The 26,301-nt window shown below is 36.1% G+C and overlaps 1 protein-coding gene across 3 annotated transcripts in view; it reads right to left on the reverse strand.

The window, feature by feature from the left end:
• Positions 1-26,301, reverse strand: part of ccdc120a (coiled-coil domain containing 120a) — a 128,645-nt gene that overhangs the window by 51,505 nt on the left and 50,839 nt on the right. For 2 of the 3 annotated variants that reach the window (XM_056464061.1, XM_056464059.1), the window contains exon 1: positions 25,692-25,956. The exons of the other annotated variant lie outside the window; for it this stretch is intronic. The gene's annotated coding sequence lies outside the window, so the exon portion shown is untranslated. Of the gene's footprint in view, positions 1-25,691; positions 25,957-26,301 lie in introns of those variants that run through there. 3 annotated transcript variants of the gene reach the window in all.

Consider the following 26,301-nt stretch of genomic DNA (forward strand, 5'->3'; position numbering starts at 1 on the left):
TGCTACATACACACCTGCCCAAACAAACTGCACCAAGAGGGAAAACGAACTTTAGTACGATTCAACAGAACTAAAGGCAGGTGTGAAAACACCCTTAGGCCCCGTTTACACTAATACATTTTAGTTTTAAAATGGCGATTTAGAATGAAAACGATCCACGTCTACAATGGCGTTTCACCTAGCATTTCTGAACAACTCTCCGTCCACACTACACTGCTGAAAATGCACATCACGTGACCACACACACACTCTAGCATGCATTGCAGGGATTAGAACTGTGCACGTCGGACTGTCCATCAAAGATCTATCGCTGGATCTAATCTCACTATATTTGTTAAACGTGATATTTAATTAATCTGGTCTATATTTAATAACATATTCCCCGACTTTTGTCTTTTGAATCTGTAACTTGTTTTCAGGTAATGCAAAGTTATTATATTAAATCCATGTACACTGGTTCTACACATTTGACTGATTGCTTGCATTCATTTCCTATAATGTATAAACTTATTGTGTGTTATACTTTATTAATGACCATTATTAATTATTAAAGCTGATATTTAGCAAAAGAGAGGGTATATTTCGTATTTTTCACTAAAAATGAAAGGAGGCAGTTACGTTATAGGCTCCATTTTGTTATAAATGTGCATACAGTGAAGATGACGATCATATAAATATGCAGTTACACAACGCCTCAACATTTTTGGTGTCTGTTAAGTTGCTAATATCAAAATGAAAATAGGCAGTTCCTTATATCATGTTTTTATTTGATTTATTAAGATAGTGAAACAACGTAGCCAGGGTGATGTGAATGAGCAAGTACACTGTTACCTTTGAAGATTTACCCGACGTGTCCTCGGCAGTTTGTTTTCCATATCAAACTTGCGAAGTCTGAACTTACAGTACAAGGAGAGGTTGCAAGACTGAACTTTGTTAAGGCTACTTAATATTGAGAAAAAGGCACCCCTGCAGATGCACCCCTGCCTCCATTTTCAGATGTCTCCGTTTTCCCCATCCACACTAAGACGGAGCAGCAGCGTTTTAAAATGAAAACAGCCTTCAACGTTTTCAAAAAGTTCAGTTTTCGGCACTCGAAAACTCCGGCGTAGTGTGCATGGATGGTGTAATCATAGCAAAATGTATGCGTTTTACAACTAAAACGTATAAGTGTAAACAGGGCCTTGGTTTATTCCTATAGGTCATGTCTTTGGACTGTAGGGGTAACCTGAAACACTTGGAGGAAACCCACGCCAATACGGGCAGAACATTCAAACTCCACACTGAAATGCTAACTTGCCCAGCCGGGACTCGAACCAGCAACCTTCTTGCTGTGAGGCGACAGTGCTAACCACTGAGCCATCAATGCCACCAATAAGCTTATTAAAAAACATCTTACTAATACTAAACCTTTGACTGGTAGTGTAGACCATTTAATGTTTACTGCAATGCTTACATCACACACATACACTCCATGTGGCTACAGCTGCTGTTTCAGCTTGTGTCCAACTCAACCAGTTCAAGAAGTCTCCCAAGGGTCCTAAAAGGAAACACTATTAGCTCACACCTTTGCTTCTCGCCACACCAGCACCATAATGACAGCACATATCCTTCTCTTCCTCACTACCCTAAAAAAAAAAAATCAGCCGTGCGTCTGCTCTCAGCAGGCTGGGCGGAGGACACATTTCCTCTGACTGGCAGCAACAACAGCTCCGGCTGAGCGGAGTCAGGACGGCTGCAGACAGCAGATGGACCCAACACATGAACCAGCTGCCCCCATTTCACAACCTCCATCAGCCACTAAAGCAAAGATCACACGTGAAAAAACAGGAACGAAGCAAAGACGCTGTACAAAAGGTGACGGTATTCTGAGGAGCTAAGATGACATTTTTTGCTAATCCAGAACCATCTGCAGCAGGAGACCAAAAACTGCTTATGGATGCTGATGGCAATTGAGTTCAAAGATATATTCTCAGAACATCCTTTACACTGTACATTTTTCATTCATTTTGCCAAATTATACAGTTTAATGAACATTCCAATATAAGTAAAAATGTGTACAACTAAAACGGTGTAAACTAAAACATTACAGAAACATTTGATGAATGAAAGTTATTAACTCAAGTAAAAGTACCATTACCCAAAAATGTAGTGTAAATAAAAGTAAAAGTATCTGTTGTAAATATTACTCAAAGTATGAGTAAAAAGTAGCCCTTTTAAAAGTACACAAGAGTAGTGATTATTACACAGTGAAAGGTTAATGTGTCAATTTGTGCATGTGTGTGTGTGAAAACGTAACATTCTGTAGTGCATTTAGTGATCGTTTAAGGTCATTTGGTGATTTCAGTCATCATACAGTAGACATCCGCCATCTTCTCATCAGTGACAAAGTCTAGACAGTCTTTTGATTATTCCGTGTAACAATTGTATGTGTTGAGGTTATTCTGTACAACACAATTTTCTAAGTGCGATTTAATTGGTTGACAATCACAAAACTGATTATTCTACTTCTGGTACTCTACTTCTACTTCTTCTCAACTAGCCAATCTACCATGGACGTGAAAGTTAATAAAGTAGTACCTACAACCTGTAGGAAAGTAGTGGAGCAAAAGTAGTAATTCATTCATTCATTTTCTTTTCAGCTTAGTCCCTTTATTAATCTGGGGTCGCCACAGCGGAATGAACTGCCAACTTATCCGGCACATGTTTTACGCAGTAGATGCCCTTCCAGCCGCAATCCATCTCTAGGAAACATCCACACACACACTCATTCACACATATACACTACGGACGATTTAGCCTACCCTATTCACCTGTACTGCATGTCTTTGGACTGTGGGGGAAAGCGGAGCACCCAGAGGAAACCCACATGAACGCAGAGAGAACATGCAAACTCCACACAGAAGAGCTGAGGCTCAAACCAGCGACCTTCTTGCTGTGAGGCGACAGCACTACCTACTGTGCCACCGCGTCACCTAAACTCGAGTAATGATGCTGAAAATTATGTTTTGCATCCCATAAATATAGTACATTAAATAAAAAAACTAATAAATATATTTTTTTATTTTTATATTAATTTGTGATGGCAGTTCTTTCAGCTGTGGCGACCCCTGATGGATGGATGGATGGATTGATGGAGGGAGGGAAGAAAGGAAAGAAGGGCGGTAGGAAGAAAAGGAAGGAAGGAAAGAAGGAAGGAAGGAAGGAAGGAAGGAAGGAAGGAAGGAAGGAAGGAAGGAAGGAAGGAAGGAACGAACGAACGAACGAAAGAAGTAATAACCAAATGAACGAACAAACTAATGAACAAATGAAGGAACAAAGGAAGAAACAAAGGTTTAAAGAAAGAACGAATGAACTGATGGATGGATGGATGGATGGATGGATGGATGAATGGATGGTTGGAGGGAGGGAAGGAAGGAAGGAAAGAAGGACAGGAAGGAAATTACAAATTGTTCATTCAAATGAAGGAACGAACGAAGGAACAAACAAATGAAGGAACGAACGATGGAACAAAGCAACGAACAACTAACTGATGGAAGGAAGGAAAGAAGGAAGGAAGGAAAGGAAGGAAATTACAAATTGTTTGTTCTAAGGAAGGAAGAAAGGAAAAAAAAACGAACAAAAAAAGAACGAATGAAAGAATGATCGAAGGAACGAACAAACAAATGAACGACGTAACGAACGAAGTAATGAACGAAGGAACGAATGAAGAAACAAAGGAAACCAACGAAGGAACGAACGAACAAAGGAATGAACAATTTATAATTTACAGTTTTTACTTAATTTTTTACAAAATAAATGCAGCCTTTGTGGAGGTCTTTCAAAACCATAAAAAATAAATCTTACCAAACGTATGTGAAATTCATGTGTTGAGTGACATTCAGAGGACCCATCCATCACATTAAGCATTTTGAACATCTGTAACTGCTGCTCTTTTTAGATGTTTATGAGATGTGCATGCAAATGTGTATATATATGTATATAACGCTTTACAGATGATGCTCTCAGTGCCTCTGCATGTTTGTCAACATAAACAGAAATGGAAAAAAGAAGCTTGTTGGGCACACAGAACAGGTGTGGGGGTAAACACGGTGTCCAAATGGAGTGTGAAGAGAGCCAAAGCCCATGGTGAGCTGGCACAGACAGGACAAGCTGCATTCGTGCACGAAGGTCACGTTTGGTCATGATGCGGCTTTCATCACATGGCCGCTCGGTACAGTTTAACCACACAACAAAAAAGCACAGTCAGCAAATGTCCTCGGTGCATGCAGATCATCAAGGGGGAAACTCAGCAACAAATTGGGTCGTTTACAATTATTTATTGTGAACTTATATTCACACCACTGTTCAAAAATGTGGGGTTTGTTTTCTTTAAAGATGGTAATGTGCTTATTTATTCATTAATTTGCCTTCGGCTTAGTCCCTTTATTCATCAGGGGTCGCCACAGTGGAATGAACCGCTAACTTATCCAGCATATGTTTTACATAGCAGATGTGCCTTCAGCTGCAACCCAGTACTGGGAAACATCGATACACAATCATTCACACACATACACTCCGGCCAATTTAGTTTATTCAATTCACCTATAGTGCATGTCTTTGGACTGTGGGGGAACCAGGGCACCTGGAGGAAACCCTTACTGTGTTGCCCTCAGCATGTTTTGTCACTTTTAAATCAAAAGAGAGATTGTGAATAAGAACTAAAGTCCCCCAATGTTGCTCAAAAATGGAAATGTCCAGCTTTTGCTCCTATTGCACTTTACGCAGCTGAATGCTTTGGTTTTTTTTACTCAATTTGACTGGGAGACACAGCGAATCTCAAAATGATTTACTGCTCAAGGAAGAACATTATAAGTAGGGCCAGACATCAAATCTGCAGACGTTTTTTGCAGCAGCAGTGGGCCCAATTTTTTTTTATCATCTTGCCTCAACCCTAAGGGCCGGCATTGGTTGCGTATGTTTGTCTGCAGACAGACTGTTACATTGGTAGATTGATATTTAGACAGAAATTGTACAATAACTCGGCTCATAAAAATATATATATTTTTTTAAAGAATACTATTTTATATATTATAAACATATTACATTATAAATTTATAAATATACTTTAAATAACAAATAGATCAAATAAAAGCACACCCGCACATGTTACCTCCCAATGTTCAAACCAAATCTACGCTTCTGGGTGGATGCTGTAGGTGCCCTCAGACAGATGTTTGTGCAACATGTGTCTTCCAGATGTACAGGTAGTTGTTGTGGTTTGTCCCACATGGGACTGTGTTTCCTACCCATCATCTGACTTGAAAGAGTTTTATGGGCTTCGAGCTCTTTAGATGTGAGATTAAAGCATCACTTATCATCCGTGGCCTAACAAAAGATCTATGATTAGCTTTTCATGTGGGGACGTAATTGTCATGGTAAATTTGTTGTTTGTTGTTGTTGTTTTTTTACAAGCATGCTGGAAAAACGTGTTCAGTGTTTTGGTGGATTAAAATCAGGAAAGTGAAGCCGGCGTGCCATGGATTTTATTTTTTTATATATTTTTTTTTTAGTTCTTTGAGACTCTTCTTTGAGAGTGTGAATCACAAACTTTGCTGAAGTTGGCACAAGGATTTCCCCCAAGGTTTTTTTATTTTTTTTGGAAATGTTTTTTTTTTTTTTCTTGTTACTCAAGATGACCTTTCCTTAAATAAATCACAGTCTATGTAAGAATATTAAGGCCTCAAAGCAAAATACAAACAAAATAACTGCTGTGTGGGCTGCACATCGGCGCAGTGGGTAGCGCTGTCACCTCACAGCAAGAAGTTCGCTGGTTCGAGCCTCGGCTGGGTCAGTTAGAATTTCTGTGTGGAGTTTGCATGTTCTCCCCGTGTTGGCGTGGGTTTCCTCCAGGTGCTCCGGTTTCCCCCACAGTCCAAAGGTGAATTGGGTAAGCTAAATTGTCCATAGTGTATGAGTGTGAATGAGTGTATGTGCGTTTCCCAGTGATGGGTTGCAGCTGGAAGTGCATCCGCTGTGTAAAACATATGCTGAATAAGTTGGCGGTTCATTCTGCAGTGATGACCACTGATTAATAAATGGACTAAACCAAAAAAAAAAAAAAAATGAATGAATGAATAACTGCTGTGATGTCATTTTGATCAAATTCAGGTCAAAATCATTTGTTTTTTAGCAATTTGGATCAGTGCTTCCAAAGACCTTCATCTTTCTTAAACTGCATTTTAAAAATACAGTAAAACGACATATAATAAATGACATATTTTTGCTAATTTCAATAACTGATTTCTCTTTGAATGCATTTTAACATGCAATGTTTTCCGTGTCTTCTGACACATAATCCTTCAGAATTAGTTAATTTACTATTTCCTTTTGTATTATTAGCACTGAAAATAGCTTTTTTGACGCAACAGTACACTTTAAGACAAAATTATTAGTCCTGTGAAATGTTAATTATTTTTCAAATATTTGCTAAGTGCTGTTTAACGGAGCGAACATTTTAAACATAATAGTTTTAATAGCTAACTTGTAATAACTAATTTCTTTTTTGTTTGCCATGACAGTACATATACTATATATAGTTTCCAGTATACTTTAAACAACATTTTTTTTAAAAATAAACTGAAATGACGTGATTTAGAATAAAAATCCAGTCAAAATAAAGCTTTTTTGAGTTTGTGTTGGCAGTTTGAAACAGCTCACCAAAGCGAAGTTTTGGCTCCCAAACACCTTTGAGCTGCCATTGGTGACAACTACGCAATCAATGGGTGTGTCCTGAAACTCCGCCTTCTCTGACGTGCTTTGTATACACGCTGTTCAGAGACAGGAGAAAAAAAGCACAACACAAGGTAGCTACATGAGTAAACTGGAGGGTCGAGTAGCAGAGCTGGTACAGATGTATCCACATCTGTCCTATCGCTCGCTGAGAGATTTTTAAAGAGATTTTACGATAAGCACAACCGCATCATGTCACAACTGGTAAAGTTGTAAACATTGTTCCATTTAATGTCTGTCTACGGTAACTATAAAGCAATGTGGCGTGCCATGGTGTTTCCCTTAATTCTGTATTAGCCGACAGCTAGCTCTCTGCAACTCATATGGTCGGCCACTGAAGCTAAACAGGGTTGTGATGGGAGACAGGGTTGCATGGGAAAGATAGGTTGCTACCGGAAGTGGTGTTTGTGAGCCCAGCAGGAGGTGCTCAACCTGCGGTCTGTTGGGTCCTAATGCCCCAATATAGTGAAGGAGACTCTATATTATCAGTAAACGCCGTCTTTCGGATGAGACGTTAAACCGAGGTCCTGACTCTCTGTGGTGATTAAAAATCCCACGGCACTCGTAAAGAGGGGTGTAACATCAGCCCTTACACATTATGGCCTCCCAATCAACCCCATCCACTGAATTGGATCCCCATCACTGTCTCTCCACTCCCCCTCTCCGTAGTTGTTAAAAATCCCAGGATGAAAAAAACTCCTAGCAAAATTTGCACACTGGCCTCTGTCCATCATAATTGGCTTCATCACCCTGTCTTCTCTCCACCAATCACCAGGTGTGTAGTGTGCATTCTGGTGCAATATGGCTGCCGTCACGTCATCCAGGTGGATGCTGCACACTGGTATGAGGAGATTCCCCCAGTGTGTAAAGCGATTTGAGGGTCTAGAAAAGCGCTACATAAATGTAAGGAATTATTATTACTGTTATTCTCTCTCAATCACCATTGTTGCTGTGTTTAGGAGTCCACTCACTTACACATTTACAACCCATCCTACTGCAGAAAACTTTGAAAACAGTACAGTCAGCCTTTCTTTCAACTTCTTTTAGTCCTCAAACGAAGAATGAAAAAGAATTTAGTTTGAAGTATAACAGGGCCCTAACCCCCCTCCTCAACAAACTATGTCCCTGCATTCACCGCTGGGCGAAACATTATGATGATGAACCACACAACAAAAGCCTCCACGCTGATTCAGAGCCAAAGCATCATGTTAAATAAGCATTCAAGATAACAGCACAAAGACGACGGCCTTCAGAGACTGAAACCTGGCAGCGCTGGTAAACAAAGCACTGCTGTAGCACATAAAGACCACACGGAGAATTGAGAAATCCATCAATAATCTTATTCAGGCTTTCATAACCACGATTCAGAATGCAGGAGCTGTTAGCAATCTGAACGCTGTGAGCGCCGCAACATTTTTTATGGTCTCCTGATGCCTGAAGAAAATTTACAGCCTTCTTTGAAGTCTTTGAACTCGGTAGTGAAAGTTTGAGCAATGAATCAATGCAGGTTGTGCAGAGCATGTTAAAAAATGATTATAACGACTTCGGCAACAAGTAGGACACAGTGAACGCAGCTAAATGACGGGTTATATATATGTTCTAGAAGAATTTTGAAAGCTTGTTTTCATTGAGGGGCGTCGAGCTTTACTGCACAAATCTCGCTGACACAAGGCTGTGGTGCTGTCGTTGGTGGCTATGCAGTTGCTAAGGTGTTTAAAAACATATTAAACCCTATTTGATAATTTTATAAAAGCTGAAATGAATTAAAATCTAATAGGGATGCACCGAATATTTGGCCAAAGAAAATTTTCGGTCACAGAAAAAGCCCCAAATGTGCATTTTCAATTTTCAGCCGCAAGATTTTTATCACTGAAACAACACAGCAGAAACAGCATGTTGTGATGACGGAAACAGAAAAAATTGTCTGAAACAGCATGTCTGTGGCGTGTCTATTCATTCTATTCGGATCCTCTGCACTTCATCGCACCTGATTCGCATTATAAAGACCATTACTTGAACGTGGATATAAAGCAGCACACACGTGACATGATACAGACCGCGATGGATGCGGAAAACCCGCAGTAAGTGGGAGCAGCGCACATCACAAGAGAGGGTGCTCATGGCACAGAAAATTATGACTTGTCTCTTTTTACTAGATGTCTGATTTGCGCAGTAAAATCCTGCAAATAAGTGCTTCAAATAATAATAGGTAGGCTATTGTGTTTTGACTTAGGCTACTACATAAACAGTATGTGATCAGATTGTAGCCATATTTCTGCTAGATATAGGGTTGTCGCGACACTATACCAGCTGAAGTATCATGATAACAAGTAGTATTGCGATAGTATAATTCATAACTCAAATTATAAAGAAAATTGTCAGAAATACTATATTCTGTTATAATAGACCGACTTGAATTTAATTAATAATTCCCTTATTATTGTAAAAAATATTATTTGCATGTCACTTCACCTAAAATATATTTGTTCTTTTAGTTATTTTGTAGAGAACTGACCAACAAAAAATACATAAAAAAAAATAAAGATACAAATTATACCAATTCGATATATCCCAATATCGAATATATTCGATATTTTGGTGCATCACGGTGCATTGACGATGCTTTCCATACACAGTGTTGTATTTTGGGGGGTGGCTATAACAAGCTGTCTGCGCACACACACACACACACACACACACACACACACACAACACACACACAACCACACTGTCTCTCATTCACACACATACACAAACATAGACAGCACCAATCAAATACATGCACGAACGCACGCACGCACGCACGCACGCACACGCACTCACACACACACGCCACGCACGCTTGCTTGTTAGCTTGCTCGGTTTTTTCGGAAATTTATTCCCGCGCCGCATGAAATCTGGTCGAGTTCCACAAAAATGCACAGGTACAGCTGCGGGAATGCATACAGCCAAGAGGAAAAGAGAGGGGAGGAAAAGTCACGCCAGCAGCGAGAGGAAAAGTCACGCCAGCAGGTGAAATGGGCCACAGTGAGAGAGAGAGAGAAATGGAGTACTTTCATTCCCTCAATCGCAGAGAAATAGGGGCTTCTGCTTTAAGTGCCAGTGAAAGACTTTCCAGAAAACACACACACAGAAAAATTTTTAAGTAGTTGGTGCCTGTAGTGTTGTAAATATTCGCCTCCCTCGCGACATAGCGCATATGAGATAAATTACGTACTAAACCGATACCGAATTGTCCGCGTCTGCATTGCGGTGCGCCAAAGAAACTATATATATATATATATATATATATATATATATATATATATATATATATATATATATATATATATACATATACACACACACACACACACATACCAATGTTCAGTTGGACAGGGCCTCGATATATTTAATTGGAAAGATCAATATGCTGCACAAACACTACTAAAGAAACAATAAATGTTACATGTTTTAGGAATGATCAGAAAAGCAAGTGAATGAAACAATCACGTGTTCAGTCAGTAGGTGGAGAGGCTGTAGTTGTTCCAGCTCAAATGTGTCTACACTACCAAAACAATCAGACCTTTCGACTACCACTGCAAGTGATTACATAAAAGCTCAAATAATAATTTCAGATTACATTTTTTCACCGCCGTTTAACATTGTTCACTTAAAATCAAAATGACTAATAAAAGTTGTAAGCATCATTTGCTAAGGCTCATTATAATATTGAAATAAAACATTTATTTACAAGATTCAGCGACGCTTTAAAGAAAATTACAAAGACAAAGCGAGAAGTGCAGATGCATCCAGAGGGAGAGAAAATGAAAGAGCGCTGAAAACATGAGATAATTATGAGTGGACTAGACCTCAAAGAGAAGCACATGGGCTTTAAAGAGACTAGGCTCATTCAAGCAGCCGGAATCATACGGATGCAAATTGGAGCCGCATTTGAATATACAAAGCCAATGGGAAGGATTTTGTAAATTTGTGTGTGCGCGCATGAGTGTGTGAAGGTGATCTCATCCCCTTTCAGATCCATGCTCCACTTCTGATACACTCATTTGTTTTTTTTTTCACTATGAGCTTCACAAAAAGATTCAGATTGTGATGGTGAGTCAAAGAGCCAGTTGGTTAATTGTGCACATTCTGGGATGGGTCGGATTGCAGGCATCAGCACTTTTGTGTGCTAAACACATACGCCCCACTGCTAAAAGTCACTCCACCCGCCAAACACAAAACTACAGAGAGAAATTAGGCATTGACAGAGGTGTTGAACTGGTCCAAAGGTGGAAAACGCCCTGTTAAAGGGATAGTTCACCCCAAAAATGAAAATTCCGTCATTTATTCATCTTACAATTGTTCCAAACCAGTTTGCGTTTGTTCTGTTGAACACAAAGGTAGATACATTGAAGAGTGAGTATGTTTACATGGACACCAATACTTTGATTTTAATACGATTAAGACAATGCTCTGATTAAGAGTCTACCATGTAAGCATCGATTTTTGATTACGTTAATCCGACTAAAGCCATAATCGAACTAAACAGAAATCGAATTAAGACATACTGTATGGAGTATGCCTATTTTAGTCGCATTATTGAAGTGCAGTACAGACAAATACATTTTTAAAACACACATAAAACCAGCGAAGTGACCACATTGTAAAACATCTGAAATGTGGTTTTGGTCATTATAGAATCTAGGGGTGTGAACCTACACTGGTCTCACGGTTTGGTTTGGTTACAATTATTATATCATCAATTTGGTTCAATTCGATATCTCGGTGCATTGACGATGCTTTCCGTCCACAATTTTTTATTTTACCTTACAACACAAGAATACAATTTTGTCTTTTAATACAAGTAGTCATATTTACCAACGCTATCTCTCAAACTTCGTGCAGTCGTATACCTCTTGCTGATGCGCACCTCTCAAAAAAATGTAACTACATGTCACAACGACCTGTAGCGCAAGCTCTGTCATTGGTTGGCTTGGTAGCGCTGACGAATGTGGGCGGCGCTGAGAGCACGAGCCCGATGGAGTGATCGATTACAAGTGTCAAGTCCCGTGAAGGAGCTTCAGATGGATGCTGTTGTTTTGTGTTTACCTTATGATTAAAGTTGTTGCACGTCTGCCGTCCACCTCTGAATGAGCGAGTTTAAGCTACTTGTAAATTAAGGTAGCATTCAGTGAAAAACAAAACACCCACGAAGAAACTTGACACAGAGGAACATAAAAACCTACTGCCATCTAGTGTTTCGGAAGTGTTATTGCAGAGCAACACAATGCACCACTACGCGCAAGGCAGGCGTTGTGAGTCATGCCGATCACTCGACGCGCAAGTATCCCCCAATGCCGGTTGGGTTTAGGGCTGGTGTTTGGTGCCACGCCTCCTGTTAAAAATTGTACATTTTCATTTGACTGAACTTGTACAAATTAATACAAATTAGTCACTAAACTGACAAAAACGTAAAATAGTTACGTTTTCTGGTGAGATCAGCCTGGATGTACAGTTGAAGTCAAAATTATTCGCCTTCCTGTGAATTTTTTTTCTTTTTCAAATATTTCCCAAATTATGCTTAACAGAGCAAAGAACTTTTCACAGTGTTTCCTATAATATTTTTTCTTCTGGATAAAGTCTTATTTGTTTGATTTCGGCAAGAATAAAAGTTGTTTTTAATTTTTATTAAAACCATTTAAAGGTCAATATTATAAGCCCCCTTAAGCAATATATTTAGTCTACAGAACAAACCACAGTTATACAATGATTTGCCAAATCACCATAACTTGCCTCATTAACCTAGTTAAGCCTTTAAAGCACTTTACAATCACCGATAATCAGGGCCGGCGATATAGAGGCGACCTAGGCGGCCGCCTAGGGCAGCAGAAAAGTGAGGGTGGTAGCTGCGACACTCAACCACCCCCCACCCCCTTTCTACACTTTCATCTGCGACACCCCACCACCTTTCCCCCCCCTGTCCTCACTTAGCAAACCAGTCATTTCCGTTTTCACTTTCGGGATCAAAGCGGCATGAATCAGATGAATCCAAGTCTACAATAAATAGCCTAGTTTGTCTTACCTCCCTTATATTCATTTTTGAAGAATCCCCCCATCCACCCCATCTCCCCCTTTTCCTCCTTTAACAGAGGGAGCTTTGAAACCTACCTGATCTTGGACCCCATTCTATGCTATACGACCAGGCAGGAGCCCTGGGCTCAAGTATCTCCGAGCTCAGGGTTCTCTCCCTGGACAGCATGCCAAATCTGCAACTAGTATCAAGCAATAGCTACAGTAAGTGCGAACTCTTGAAAATGCACTTTAAGCTGAATATTAGTGTCTTGAATAATATCTAGCAAAATATTATGTACTATCATCATGGCAAAGATAATAGAAAGCTATTAGAAGTTAGTTATTGAGACTATTATGCTTAGAAATGTGTTGAAATCTTCTTTCCGTTAAACAGAAATTGGGGGAAAAATATACAGGAGGGCTAATAATTCGACTTCAACTGTATGAACTGTCCCTTTAACTTTACCTGCTCAAAGAAAACTCTTTTTGAAGTTAACAAACAAAACTTAAGTACAGACACAGAACACAACATGAGCATTTACAGCAAATAAACAAATGTAAATATTAATCCAACTTGCTTTCTGAGCATTGTTAAGCTAATTCTTAAACACCAATGATTGGTCATTATGTTCACACGCTCAACAGAAATAAGTCTAATTCCCATATTTGGATGGGAACATAGCTACCGTCTTCAATAGTAATTGTTTTTCCTACTATGCAAGTCAATGATTACGGGTTTACAACATCCATCAAAATATCTTCTTTGGTCTTCAACAGAATGAGGCAAAAATTTTCATGAAGTGGTACTGACTGCATATGACTAAATGGTAATAACTTTCCAAAGTCAAAATGCACAGACATCTATTAGTTAAAGAAGAATTATCTATCTGTGTCAAAACACACATTAATAAATAGTTTATTTAACCTTTAATGAACTCACAAGAGGAAGTGCATTCCTTATTGATGATAAACTGGCAAGCAAACATTTGAGTCAAAAGAATGATGCGCTTTCTCTGCATCACAACTAAAGCCTGTCATCACAAATGTAATTAAAAATGAATTTAAGCAAAATCGTTCTGTCACAAACCGGCATTCTTTTTTGTAAAGCTGTATGCGTACATAAGTGATATAATATGCTAATAGCCACGTTGGGAATGTCCCACATGACATCACCGTGAGATCATATCAAACAGTGTGTTTCCTGCTGTCGGGTCATCTGCATAAAACTATATTTGCAAGTCATATGTTTGGGGTCAGATGTTTTTTAATATATAAAAGAATCTAAATCTACTATATGAAGTTGTTTTAGAAAACTGGTTTTAATCAAATAAAATGCAATATGTTCAAATAATACTGTCAATCATTAAGGATTTGTTCCTTTGAAGTGACAGGAAAGACTTTCATGTTACAAAAATCTTATTTAAATAAATGTTATTTTGATTTATTTTATAATTTCGTGAATAATCTTGAAAAGATAGAAAAATATAGAATAATCTCTCCTTTCTTTTTTTTATTATGATTTTTAATAAATCGTATCACAGTTTTTTTAATAAATATTCACAAAATAACTGCTCTCATCATAGCAATTGTTTCTTGAGCAGAAAATAAGCATATTCTAATTATTTCTGAAGGATCATGTGTGACAAAGAAGACTTGAGTATTGATACTAATAATTCAGCTCATGATCGCAGGAATAAATTACATTTAACATATTCTAAAACAACAATAAAAAAGACATACTGTATATATTTTACAATATTAATGTTTTGGTATAGTTTCTGTTAAATAAAAGCAAAACCATATGTCTTTTTATTTAAAGGAACACTCTACTTTTTTGAAAATCATTTACAGCGCCCTTAGAGTTAAGCATTACAAGTTTTACCATTTTTTAATCCATTCAGACGATCTCTTGTTCTCGAAAATGCACTTTTATCTGAGCTTAGTATAGATAATTGAATCAGATTAGACCATTAGCATCACGCTTAAAAATGACCAAAGAGTTTTGAATACTTTTCCTATTTAAAAGCTGGACTCTTCTTTAGTTACATTGTTTACTAAGACTGACAAAAATAGAAGTTGTTTATTTCTAGGTTAGTATGGGTAATAACTATTTTCTCATTCCGGTGTAAAAAAGGAACTTTGCTGCCGTACCACGACTGCAACAGGCACAAATTATGATATTACGCAGCACGACATCCCTGTGTAAGCAGGTCACATTGGAAGCTAGCTAGGGACTATTTTCAGGTGCTGTGTAATGTCATTGTACCTATGGGCACTAAAGTTCCTTGATTATTAAGCCAGAATGAAAGTATAGTTCCTAGCAATACTGGCCTAAAAAATAAAAATGATGTAACTACAAAAAAAAGTCAAGCTTTAAAAAGGAAAATTATCTAAACTCTTTGATCATTTTTAGCGAGATGCTAATGGTCTAATCCGATTCAATTGTCTATGCTAAGCTAAGCTAAAAGTGCTCCACTAGACCCAGAGATGGGCTGAATGGATTAAAAAATGATAAAACTCAACTGTTTAAATTTAGGGAAGCTGTAAAATGATTTTCAAAAGGTGGAGTGTTCCTTTAAATAAAAAGAAACATGGTTTTGCTATTATTTAACAAAACCTTCAGTGTTGTTCATTATACTGTGTTGTATATTACCATTAACCAATAAGACTCAGATATTCCACAGAGCTATGTGGAATTTCGGAAAACTAGGTTGCTGTTGGAAGTGTTGTTAGTGAGGCCAGCAGGGGGCACCCAACCCGCGGTCTGTGTGAGTCCTAATGCCCCAGTATAGTGAAAAGGATGTTATTCTGTCAGTGAGCGCCGTCTTTCGGATGAGACGTTAAACCGAGGTCCTGACTCCCTGTGGTCATTAAAAAAAAATGGCACTTCTCATAAAGAGTAGGGGTGTAACCCTGCAATCCTGGCCAAATTCCCTCCATCGGCCCTTACCAATCATGGCCTCCCAATCATCCTCATCCACCGAATTGGCTTTATCACTATCTCTCCACTTCTGAGCAGTCACATCATCCAGGTGGATGCTGCACACTGGTGATGAAGTGGAGAGACCCTCCTCATGACTGTGAAGCGATTTGGGTGTATGGCCATACACGATAAATGCGCTATATAAAATACACATTACATTTACACTGATATAGAGGAAACAAAAAATAAACTCTTTTAAAAACTTAATATTTGTTTAAAATATCAAATAATCACAACTAAAATGATTAGAGAACTAATATTTAAATACAAAAGGATCACAAACATCTCTTGCCATATACTATGATAAACACTACACTCTTACGCAAACAAACACCATCACTAACAACAGCACAAAAACTCAACACAGCAACTGGACAAAACACACTCCAATTAACATAATTGCCATGAGCCACTAATGCGAGTGGAACCACAACATGAACATGAGAGTATGTTATTAAATCAGTCAGCTGTCCCACAAGTGGTCACTGGACTCGCGCCCGTCAGCGATGTCATTCAGGTTTTTCACATTTGTCTGCAATCCAGCAAGCAGCTGATTTAGGGGGGGTGGGGGGTGGACACTGTTGTCTTGGCATCCTGACTTTGACCCATAAACCCAGAGGTGCGGCTCACAGCTGCTTCTTATGCGCAACACATGTGCTGACTGCAAGCTGAGCTCAACATGAGGGTGGCAATGAGGCAAAACTGAACATCAATAAAAAGTATACAGCTGCAGTGCTTGGATAAGGTGGTAGTTATGAAGATGGTATGACGTGGTTTTAAAAATGTTTTGAAAAAGTTACATTAACAATAAATATTTTTACTATGTAATTATAACTGGGCCGCACCGGTGGTGCAGTGCACAATCACCTCACAGCAAGAAGGTTGCTGGTTCGAGCCCCGGCTGGGTCAGTTGGCATTTCTGTGGGGATTTCTACCCGTGTTCACGTGGGTTTCCACCAGGTGCTCCTGTTTCCCCCACAACTCTAAAGACAGGCGATACAGGTGAATTGGGTAAGCTAAATTGTCCTTAGTGTATGTGTGTGAATGAGTATGTATGGATGTTTCCCAGTGATGGGTTGCAGCTGGAAGGGCATCCGCTGCGTAAAAAAACATATGCTGGATAACTCTGGCGACCCCAGATAAATAAAGGGACTAAGCCGAAAAGAAAATGTATGAATGAATGTAATTATTACCAAACATTAATGTATTTAATGCATGTAATAAATATTGTAAAACATGTATTTTAGAATTATTATATAAATACTACACACAAAATAATTAACAGTACAGAACAGATGTTGACAATAGGTTTCACTAGTGTTTTGATTTCAAATATGACTTAATAATCATATATAAATAAATAATTGTTGATTTGCTATTCTTATTGTAATATATTATAATTATTCTTTTTCCCCAATGTATCGTATTTCCTATGCTACCCTTTCGACTGACCTGTCTTTCTCTTAAATGTGTGATGTTTGTGTATGGTCAGAGGGGTCCAATTTCACTGCATGTAACAGTGTTGTGACAAATAAAGGCTAATCATCATTATCATCATTATCAATAAAGTTTTCATATCAAATAAGTATTAAACCGTATACATACTGTAACATGTTTCTATACATTATTATTATATACATTTTTATATTGTTACATTGTATATTTATTTATATAATAACAATGATATATCAAAGTTGATATTTAGCCGCACCATGTTGGGGTTTCGCAACATCAAATTTTTACGAGGTGGGTCTTTAGCCCATTGCTCAACCCCCAATCTGGAGGACCAGGACATAGACACATACACTACGGCCAATTTAGCTTACCCAGTTCACCTATAGCACATGTCATGTGACTGTGGGGGGAACCGAAACACCCCGAGGAACTCATTGCGAAAGAACATGCAAACTCCACACAGAAATGCCAACTGACCCAGCCGAGCTTCGAACCAGCGACCTTCTTGTTGTAAGGCGATAGCGCTTCCCACTGCGCCACCCATAATAAGAATAATATTAATAAATAATAATATTGAAGTTGTTCTATATACTGTTACATATATATCTAAACATAACCATTTATAAATATATTGTGAATCGATTTAATATGTTTTCTTTTCCAAATGTTAATAAATGATGTTGAGGTATGATTACATGGTTACATTTATTGCAAAATATAAATAAATAAATAAACACACATGCAGGCACATATCTATATTTTTCTATTTTAATACAACACGGTGGCTTAGTGGTTAGCACTGTCACCTCACAGCAAGAAGGTTACTGGTTCAAGTCCTGGATAGATCAGTTGCCGTTTCTATGTGGAGTTTGCATGCTCTGTCATAGAATGAATGAATGAATTATAATTATGTATGCATGTTAAAATATGTATTTTATATACTTATATTTTTCTAGCATAAAAATAGTATAGAATCTATTCACATATTATTATTGTTATTATTATTATTATTATTATTATCATACAATATATAAAATTTTTTTTTTCTTTTGCGTTTTGACTTATTAAATTATTACATTTAAAATATTTTAATAATCACATACAAATAAATATGTGTTAACACGCAATTATTACAAATAATTCTTTGTAGTGTAATACATATGTTTCTATATATTATTAAATTGTTTTTTTAATACATTGCATATTTTTATATAATAAAAATAATAAGAACAATATAGAATCGTTATATGTACTGTTTATATACATAAAAACATATATGCATACATAAAAATGTATGAATATATTGTTATTTTGAAATGTTTTCCAGATGTTGACAATTGATTCTAAATGTGTTTTGATTTCAGTTATGATTTGTTTTATATATTTTTTTAATTTGTATAATAACATATTAATAATAAATATTTGAATGTTGCAAAATAAAAATAAATAAACACACACACGCATATTTATATTTTGGCATATTATTAAATTGTACATATCCCTATTGTATATAATACAAACAAAACATCATATTTAGACAAGATATACTATATATGTTATATAGATATATGTAGATATATGTTCTAGGGCTGCACGATATTGGAAGAATCTGATATTGCGATATTTTATTTTTCTGTGATATATAGTGCGATATGAATACGGTTCCACAAGATAGTTTGAATAGCACTATTTGATAGTTTTCTGGGGGCCTAACAGTATTCCGGTACAGAAATTGAATAATCACAAGGCAAAAAATGCTTTTTTTACCATCCTTTGTCTCTTTTTAGTCAAAATATCAAGTACAAATTTTTTTTAGTTTCCAACTTGAAAAGATATAAGTCAAAATTAAGAGTTTTTAAAACAAGTGAAATGATCTGCCAGAGAGGGAAATAAAATAATTTTAATGAATGTAGAAAGTTGGACTAGAAACAATACAGTAGCTAAATACAGTAATTATAATTCTGACTCAACATTGCATATCTTGCGATGTGACTACTGCGGGTGTGCAAATAGCGATATCGATGCTGAAACGATATATTGTGCAGGCCTACCGTGTACATATATACATCAAATATAAACAAAAATATTGTCATTTAGAGATTTAATTTTTTTTTCAGATTTGACAACTTGCCAGATTAACAAAATATTATAATAGAAATTAGAAACAAAAACCTTCTCGACTCCATGCACAGAAGTTTCATTTCATTCAAATCATGGGGTTTATTTAAATCTCTGCCTGCACAAAATAGTAATCCCGAGGCTTGACTTGGCAAAAGCACTACTAATAAAAAAATAAAAAGAATAATCTTTGTGTCATGTGTTGACAGTCAGACGCTTTTATAGGTCATGGGGTCATTGTCAGATTAATCTTTGTTTTGTTTTTTTTAAAAGTCATTTCCATCACAGGTCTTTGTAGACACAAAAATACAAAACAGCACTTACTTAAAACAAGAAAGTGAACAGAAAGTTAATGAACTTTATGTCACATTGCAGAAAGCTCATTCTATTCATTAACCTGATCGATTAAAGCCTTACAAATCACAGCTTTGTTATACTGTAGGTCTTGTTTTTAACGAACTGACTATTCCTGGATTGGAGAGGTTATCAGTTTGCAGAGCGTCTGGATGTGACACAGACAGGGGGCTGGTTTTCAGGTAGCTCTTCAAACACTTCAATAATCTCCTTCAACACAAAGCAACAATAAACTCTCCAAGTTACACTCCAGGCAAAGTCAACTCAAACTCCACAGGCAGATCTTTCCCCTGGAGTTACGACTTCCAAACACACCGTTTTAAGCAACCAGAATGCCTCTTTCTTACATTGAAGTAAATTTGGTTTTATATTATTCTCACATTCTGACTTTTGCATTCAATAAAACAGTAAAGCAGAATTTAAGAAGTCTAATACATTTTAATGATCATGATGTACTGTTATGAGTATATTAGTAACTAACTCAGTGTTTTAAAACAGCTTGTGATTGTTGTGACTAGGCCTGCAACTAACGATTCTGTGGTCATTACCGAAAAATATCTGACTAAAGAAAGCCATTATTAACCAATAAGATGCAATGTAATATACTGAAATAGAGGAAACATAAAAAAACACTTTAAAAACTCAATACTTGCTTAAAACATCAAATAACCAGAACTAAATTGATTGGAAAATAATTTTGAAATACAAAAGGATCACAAACATCTCCATTGCCATTTCTTGATATATATAATAAACCACTAACACTGTTTTGATAATCAATTAGTTGGCCAACCATTTTTTTTTTATTAATCGGATAAAAATTAAATGCTTTTTTTTGTTTATTATAACTATATAAAACCAACTGTATATTAATCAGGGTATTATTTATGTATAAAAGTATACTTTTAAAAAATGCAAAAGCTACATATTGAGTTTAATGAGCTTTAATTTTAACATTTTCACCTTTAAATGAAAAACAAAGTTCGTTTTAAAACAGTAAAACTCTCCATTCATTTATTAATTTTCCTTCGGTTTAGTCTCTGTTTCAGAGCTTGCCACAGCAGAATGAACCACCAACTACTCAAGAATATATGTTTCACGCAGCGGATGCCCTTCCAACTGCAACCCGCACTCATACACTATGGATAATTTAATTTACCCAATTCACCTATAGTGCATGTCTTTGGACTGTTGGGAGAACCGGAGCACCCGGGGGAAACCCATGCAAACTCCACACAGAAATTCTAACTGACCCAGCCAGGACTCCAACCAGCAACCTTCTTGCTGTGAGTGCTAACCACTGAGCCAGATGCTGCCCACTTTGCTAAATATACATATGATAAATCAACAACAAGCAAAACAAGAGTTGTACTCCTATTATATTTTCATTATGAAATTAGGAAAAACATGCTGAATTTGTTGAAATACATTCATTTTGTTTTCAACTTAGTCCCTTTATTAATCAGGGGTCGCCACAGCAGAATGAACCGCCAACTTATCCAGCATAAGTTTTACACAGTGGGTGCCTTTCAGCTGCAACCCAGTACTGGGAAACACCCACACACTCTCACTCACACACCTGCACTACAGACAATTTAGCTTACCTATAGCCCATGTGTTTGGACTGTAGGGGAAACGGGAGCACCCGGAGGAAACCCACACGAACAGAGGGAGAACATTCAAACTCCACACAGAAATGCCAACTGACCCAGCTCAATTTTTCAGCATGATATTGATCGCAAACACACTGCTAATGTAATGAAATCATATTTGGAGAGAAAACAGCTGATATAACAAAGACAGTCATGAAATGGCCTCCACAGAGTCCAGACCTGAATATTATATACAGTATGTTTAGGTGTTCAGTATGTTTAATATTCGGTCTAAAATCACATCAAATGACTTTAAAACAACATTAGCACAATTTCATTAACTGTGAACAATGTTGTACTTTGGTAGTCATCATGGGCTACTAATATGATTTCCCTATTTGAGTTTGAGAAGAGCTCATCATAAATAACATTATTATTTTGAAAAGGGGTGCCCAAACATTTTCTTATGAAAGGCCAAAATATAAATATGGGCCAGAAGTAAATATAGCAAACTGTATTACATTAAAGTTGCTTATGAGTAATTTCCTATTTATTTTCCTAATATTTAAAAACAAAAATATTTCTTTATGAACTAAGACAGCATAACAAAAATAAATAAATAAATAATTAAAAAAAAAAAAAAAAAAAAAAAATATATATATATATATATATATATATATATATATATATATATATATATATATATATATATATATATATATATATATATATATATATATATATATATATATAAAAGCAATATCACACGAGTAGCAGTTCTACGAGTGTGATATTGCATTTATACAACAGTTCGACGACACATACTTACTTGTATATAAGAAATAAAAACACAGAGAATCTTTTGTATTAGGAACTACTTTCTTCCGCCATTCATACACAACTGCAGCTGACGTCAGAACATCAAAAGCCGTTACTAATTCACCAACGTCACTTTAGAGTTAGTGTTTGAATGATTCTCAAGCGTAATGCATAAAGTGATGACAAAACAGATGATTTTACTGACATTTTAAAGATTATAAATCTGAACTTGACATGAAATGCCATCAGTCTACAGAGATTTCTTCTTACAATGTTACAGTCTACAGTATTTCTCTGTTGCAATCAGGATATCACAATAATTAACCCCGAAAAAAGCGTCACAATAACTATCAGACTGCTGTTGTGTTTGCGATAAGGAAAAATTAGAATATCAGAATATCTCACGGCTACCAGCCAATCAGATACAAGAACCAGACAGAACTGTTGTGTAATATATATTCCACAATGGAATTCAATGCTGAATACAAAAGTCAACCTTTGCATTGATTTGCGAGCCATGTTTTGTGCATTGTCCTCTATACGTCGAGAGACAGTATTTACATTTTGAAAAATCTGATTCATTTACAACTTTATTAAAACATTTAATAGCAGTTTGCTTTTTTGGAGCCCAAAAATAAAACAAACAAACAAAAAATGTTACGTTAAGTTTAAAATTACTATCCAATGGTCCCTTAAAATTAGGCCAACGTTCCCTATCATTCGCCTTCTCTTCTCAGATGGGATGGTGAGGCAAATGAAAGGTTACCGTGTTCCAACTGTGGCCCACGTGCCCTAGTTTGGGCATCTCTGATTAAGAATTTGCAAAGAATACTTTTCTAAAATTATATTAAGTAGTTGAAAATCTGAATGTGCGAAAACTAACTGCACCCCAATGTTGTTTACAGCTTAGAGCAGCTAAAACATAAGATTAAACCAGTCAATATTCTTGCAAAAAAAAACAAAAGATAGCCACAAATCACCTCAATGATAAGATGAAGTCAGCTGATCGATATTTGCAAAAGCACTGTAGTCCAAAGTTTAACACATCTACTCAACAATTAATCTTCTTCAAGAAGGATCACTGCATACTAAACACACATACAGTGCTCAGCATACGAGTACACCCCCCAGAGATCTCTCATTTAAATTAAAATTTTCAATAGGATGCGTAACAATATATTTGTGCATATACTTTAGTTTACTGAAGCCAAATCTGGAGCTAATCTAACAAAATAACTTATAATAATAGTTTAAAAATTAGTAGCCCAAATTTATGTTAAAATATACAAAATTTCAAAAATAGCAAAGAGAAACAAAAATGTATAAATTTTTGTAGAAATGTTGTAGTTTGCAATATTATTTCAGCAATATTTTACATGAATTTAAATGTATTATTTTTTTCATTTCAAAAGGTGTTCTGTGACTGAAATATTATTTGAATAAATATATCTGTTTAATAAATCTGTTTTGTTTCAAATGCACTAATATATATATATATATATATATATATATATATATATATATATATATATATATATATATATATATATATATATATATATATATATATATATATATATATATTACCCATATTCACTGAGAAATGTATAAAAATATTCATTTTCAAAATGGGGTGTACTCATGCTGAGCACTGTATGCATAATTGGGGTAAAGTTCACATTTTCACATTCGGACTTTCTCCTTAATATTATATTTTCAGAAAAGTAATCTTTGCAAACTCTAAATAGGGAAGTCAAATTAGCAGCCAAAGACGTACAGCATTGTTCACAGTCAATTAAATGGTGCTAATGTTGTTTTGAAGTCATACTTGCATGCTATTTTTGACAATATTCAAAGTAGCATGGTAAACAATATAGGAACCGTGTCAAAAGTTGTCACTAAACATTTAACCAACTTTACCTCAGTATATGCACAAAATAACCACCCTGAAACCGGTGAGCAAATTCTACTACACGAAATGGTCATTGTGTGAAAGTCCAAGTCCCATAAGGTCTTGTTAGTGTCGGCCAACGTCAAACTAGTCCAACAGACTCAACACAATAGGGCCGAGCACCTGATAAATTAAATAATAATCCTGTCATCACATCCTCTTCCCCGAAGGGCAGGATTTTCAGCATCCTAATGGTCTCGTACAGATGTATCCGGAGCTCACATCTATGCAAACATAGAAACCTTCTGACAATCCTTCAATATTTTGACCTACATCTTTCAATACTTTGCTTTTTAATGTGATTATTCACATGTACTACAGACATACATTGCTCAAACCACACCAGGTTTTCATTACTATAATAATTACAAGCCCACAGGAATGAAATACTATTGTAATTTATAGTATATGCTACAGTGTTTTTAACAATACTATAGTAAAGTGCATTATATACACTTATACTGTATATGAGCAATTCCATACAAATGTACAATTATTTTTTTATTATTATGTATTCGCCAAAATAGCAAAACAGTTTCTGCGTTTTTGTGTATTTTCTGTCATTGTTTTCAAACAATTATATTTGATTTACAAAAGTCACACAAGTGGCAATTTCACATCCATAACAGAGCTTTTTACTTATTAATTCAAAAATGTCCAATAAAATAAAATCAATGATTTTTGTTCTATAGAGAGACAACTCATCCTTTTTATTAGCATTGTTTTATTTGGGTTGTGCAGTTTAACTCACAGAATTTCTAAAAAGTATGTTGTATGACTGTAAACTCACTGACTTTTTTGTCACATCCATAACGCATGATTATTTTCCACATTTAAAATATTTTAAAAAATGTACAGATTGATATTTTCCTGCTCGCATAACTCTGTGGTTAGCTGTTTTAGAAAACATAAACAGATGTTTCAATATAATGTTATTATCTACTTTCTATGTGAATTTGTTTTGAAATTTTACTGCAAATGTCACATCCAAAACGCTGGAATTGCTCATATATTATAATATTTACAACACTTTCTTTAATGAATGCTACAGCATAATGCAGTATTAACTGTAGTAACCTAATAGCCTGTAGTAAATACTGTAGTATACTTTAGTTTTTACTACAGTAAACTGTGGTTCATGATGTATTGTAGAGTACTATACCGTAGAATTGTAGAAAAAACTTGTATTACTTTAGTTGTTGTATTATCAAAGCAACTATGAAATTACCACAACAGATTATTTCAAGTCCTTTACTATAGTGGGCTTCAAAAACACTATACAGCAGGCAAAAATACAGAAAGGAAATACAACAATAAAAATATAATCGTTCATAATTAAAAACTAAATATAAACTACTAAAGTTTACCTCCCTACGGGTTTATAAATCAGCGAAAACAAATATTACAACAACTGTTATCGGTACAGTAGTCATATAGTCACGATATATCAGAAGATATTTACATCACCTCGTAAGACTAACTTAATTAGCAGTTCTGCTATAGTACATATACAAAAATATGATAATTAGATCATTGTCATGGCATATTTGTTAAAAAATGTAATTGTTAAAATGTAATTGTTTAAAACAATTCTTACCTGTCAAAGTAAATGTTTAATCCTTTCGCACACGTTTAAAGGCGCGTCAGTTTGTTTACAGTCAATCACGCGTCAGTAACGTTAAATTATCCTTATCAGCTGAGGTAAAGCCGGTAACCGCATTCCTTAAGGAGCCGCAAAAACAAAATGTCAGTTTTGAAATCACTCAATTGACGCATTTATAACAGTTTGAATGATGATCCAACAGTCCAGTGCTGAGGCATTCAAATCCATTGACTTTTCAGAGCAGCCTTTCGCTCTGAACTCCGCGCACTCCAGCGGACACAACCAAACAGACGCGCAGCGGGAGACTTAAAGGCTCGGCTTATGAATATTAATTACGTAACACAACACGTCCACCCCGCAAGACGATCTGATTGGTTGAAAGGTACCAGTTAGTAGGCGGGCTCTAGGAGCAAGGGAATCCTCCTGTTGCATTGGATAGAACTATGAATATTTCATAAGATTATCTAACAGGACGCTGCGAGAAAGTTACCAAGCAACAGCAAAATAATAAATTAATATTAATAAGGAAAGCATCCATGTTAAAAATACATAAATAAATAAATAAATAAATAAATAAATATTTTTACTTCAAATTGATCTCCAG

The sequence above is a fragment of the Danio aesculapii genome, chromosome 8 (genome assembly GCF_903798145.1).
Source record: "Danio aesculapii chromosome 8, fDanAes4.1, whole genome shotgun sequence".
Taxonomy (NCBI): Eukaryota; Metazoa; Chordata; class Actinopteri; order Cypriniformes; family Danionidae; genus Danio; species Danio aesculapii.